Genomic DNA, 3,689 nt, shown 5'->3' with positions numbered 1-3,689 from the left:
ACCGAAACACCGCAAGTACTGCTCCAGTACTTGATTAACCCGCTCGGTCTGCCCGTCCGTCTGGGGGTGGTAAGCGGAGCTCAGCCCTTGCTCGATGTCTAACAGGCGCAGGAAAGCTTGCCAAAACCGGGACACGAATTGTGAGCCCCGATCGGAAATCACCTTGTCCGGCAGCCCGTGCAGTCTGAACACGTGATCCAGGAACATCCGAGCCAACTGTGAAGCACTGGGGACACTGGCGCAAGGAATGAAGTGGGCCTGTTTGGAAAATAGATCTACCACCACCCAGATCACCGTTTTCCCCTTGCTGGGAGGCAAGTCTGTTATAAAGTCCATGGAGATCACTGACCACGGCCGGGTCGGGACCTCGAGCGGGTGCAGCAGCCCTTTCGGCTTGCCAACCCCCGGCTTGCAGGTCAGGCAGACAGGACAACCACTGACGTAAGCTTTTGTGTCCCGCCGCAGACTGGGCCACCAAAACCGCCGCCGGGCCAACTTCCAGGATTTTACGAAACCGAAGTGCCCGGCGGTCTTAGCATCGTGGCAGAGGCTGAGGGCTTCCCGTCGTAGCCCTTCCGGGACGTAGACAGCCTCCCCCCTCCGCCAGAGACCGGAGTCCAAAATCAAAGAGTCCCGGAGCTCAGCCAGCTCCTCGTCTGTCCCGTAGGCTGCCACTAGGCGGTCTCGGAGCGGGGCGGTCGCCGGGTCGGGCTCCCATTCCCCCCGTCCCAGCTGCTCCTCACCGAACACAGACCTGGTGCAGGGAGCGTACCCCTCCCCATGATGCGGCAGCCGGGAGAGGGCGTCCGCGAGGAAATTCTCTTTGCCGGGGATGTGACCCAGCTTGAAATTGTACCGCGAAAAGAACTCCGCCCACCTCATCTGCTTGGCGTTCAGGGATCGCGGTTGCCGGAGCGCCTCCAGATTCTTGTGATCTGTCCAGACCTCGAACGGCTCCTCTGTTTCCTCCAGCCAATGCCGCCATTCGGTGAGGGCGAACTTAATCGCAAACGCCTCCTTCTCCCAGGTAGACCAGTTCCGCTCCGTTTCGGCGAATTTTCGTGAGAGGTAGGCCGCCGGCCTCAGCTGTCCCGCCTGGTCTCGCTGCAGGAGAACCGCCCCGGCTGCTGCGTCGCTGGCGTCGACTTGTACCACCATCGGCTGGGTTGGGTCGACGTGCAGTAGCGTGGGCTCAGACGCGAAAGCTTGCTTGAGGGCCAGGAACGCTGCCTCCGATTTCTCATTCCAGCCGAGCGCTGCGCTGGGCCGCGTGGCGCGAGGACCTCTCCCCTTGGTACCTAGCAAGTCCGTGAGGGGAGCCACTACGGAGGAGTATCTGGGGATGAAGCCTCTAAAAAAATTAGCAAACCCCAGGAAGCTTTGTAGCTGTTTCCGGGTGCGGGGCCTTTCCCAGTCCAGCACCGCCTGCACCTTCTCGGGGTCCATAGCTATGCCCTGGGCTGAGATGCGGTAGCCCAAATAGTCCAGGGAGGGACGGTGGAATTCGCACTTAGCCAGCTTCACGTATAGGTGGTTTGCCAGCAGGCGCTTTAACACCTCCCTCACCAGGGTCACGTGCTCTTGGGGATCTTGGCTGTGTGGCATGTTGGGGGTGGGGAGAAAGGTGGCGCATTTTTCCGCCTTTCTGTGAAGATCACGGCGGGCCAAGCAGAGTTCGGGATCGACTCAGAGCTCCAGCACTCTCCACGGATGCTGTTCTCTTGGGCTGTTCTCTCTGCTGGAACAGGCAAGGTCTGTCATGTGCATGATGCAACGGTATGAAAAGAATATCCTGCAGGGGGCACTAGAGGAAATGCATATTTCGCATAGTTGGAAGAGGAACATCCTGGGGTTTTTCCAGTTATCCCCTCCTGTATCCTGATTGGCTAACGGGAGACTTGACTTCCTTCTTCTTCCTGATGTCGGGACTCCACGTTGCTGAAATAAAGCTTGTTCCTGTTGTATCGTCCACCCGGCCTGGCGTGACGTTTTCTTCAAGGGGCACCCTGTTTTTCAGTTAGCAAGCGGGTTCCCGACATCGTAAGAGCTTCCCCCCGAACTCCAGGGTCGGCATCGCATCCGAGCGCTTATCGGGACGGATCCAGAGATGGCGTTTTCAAGCAACGAGGCGGTCTCGACCCCCACGAACCCCGGGAACATGGGTTTAATGTCCCCGGGAGATTTCCTCCGAAAATCGGGGGGCCAGGAGCAGCTGTCCGGGACCCCGAGACCCTCGGCAGCGGCGGCCAAGGGAAGGCGCCGGGCCATGGGGTTCCCAAGCACGGCGGGGAGCGCGCCGAGGTCTGGGGGGTTGGCCCCAACCTGGGACACCCAGCTGAGGCAGGCGCTTCGCCCGGTAAGACCTGAGGAATCCCTAGAGGACCTGCGGCGGGCCATGGCGGACTTGGCCAGGCGCTTGCAGGCAGCTGAAGCCCGTGAGCAAGCTCGGGCCGGGCCCGGAGGGACTGGTAATACAACGGCGGAGGGGATCGCGTCGAGTGAGGACGCCTCCAGCGACGAGGACGAGCCCGGCACTGGTGAGCGGGCCCCGGACCCCGACCCGGAGCAGTTTTCAGTCCCGAGTAGGCGAGACGGCCAGCGGAGAGGCGAGACAGCAGAGGATCTCGGGGGAGCAGGTGAGCCGACGGGGCGGCGAGAGCCGGACCAACGCAGGAGCGACGTGCAAGGCAGGGAGCGGCACGGCGTCGTTGGGCAAGTTGGTAGCCGGTGGAAGCTCTTACGATGTCGGGAACCCGCTTGCTAACTGAAAAACAGGGTGCCCCTTGAAGAAAACGTCACGCCAGGCCGGGTGGACGATACAACAGGAACAAGCTTTATTTCAGCAACGTGGAGTCCGCTGGTATGGAGTAAGAGCTTCCACCGAACTCCAGGTGGAAGCTCTCTTTTATACAAAACCCACCTCCTTTGGCTGTATTGCCCCACCCAGTACTTCCGGAGGGAACATGCTGATACAATCATGACTCATGCACATATGCGAGGTTTTCCGGGGTTCCCGATGGCCCATTTTCCTGGAACAAAGGGCCATCTCCGGGCCCTTGTCAAAAGGTGGAGGGGGACATTGAGGTTCTTTAGCGGCCATTGCCACCTCAACGATCGGGTGGGGCGCCCAGCTGCCGGCTTGCCTGTGATCACCATGCCCTACCTCCGTGATCGCGGGCGCCTCTGATGGCGGGGTTCGGTCTGGTTCCCAAGCCACCAAGGATCGAACCACGACATGATATCTGGAGTTTTCCATTTGGGAGAACTCCAGGCAGCATCTGGAAGTTGGCATCCCTAACTTCCATCTAGCACTGTCACTGTGGGGTGCCCCCACTGGTTTTTAAGAAGCTCTGTATATCACTCTCCCTGCTTTAGTATCACAATGCCCCTGTGAGGTAGGCTATAGAGGGATTAAAAGGCGGAATTTGCTGCCAGAGGATGTAGTGATGGCTGCAGAAATAAAGAGCTTTAATAGGGGACAAGGGAGTCAGGTTTGGGGGCGAATGCTGTACTGGGCAGGGGGTTGGACTAGATGGCCTCTATGGACACTTCTGAATTTTAGATTCTAGATTAGATTCTAGATTCTAGATTAGATTCATGGAGGTTAGGTCTGTCAGGGGCTACAAGCCATGGTGGCTGAGGGGAACCTCCACATTCAGGAGCACTAAACCTCTGGCACTGTTTTGTCA

Source organism: Paroedura picta, chromosome 1 (assembly GCF_049243985.1).
Source record: "Paroedura picta isolate Pp20150507F chromosome 1, Ppicta_v3.0, whole genome shotgun sequence".
In the NCBI taxonomy this organism is placed as follows: domain Eukaryota; kingdom Metazoa; phylum Chordata; class Lepidosauria; order Squamata; family Gekkonidae; genus Paroedura; species Paroedura picta.
This window is presented reverse-complemented; position numbering follows the sequence as displayed.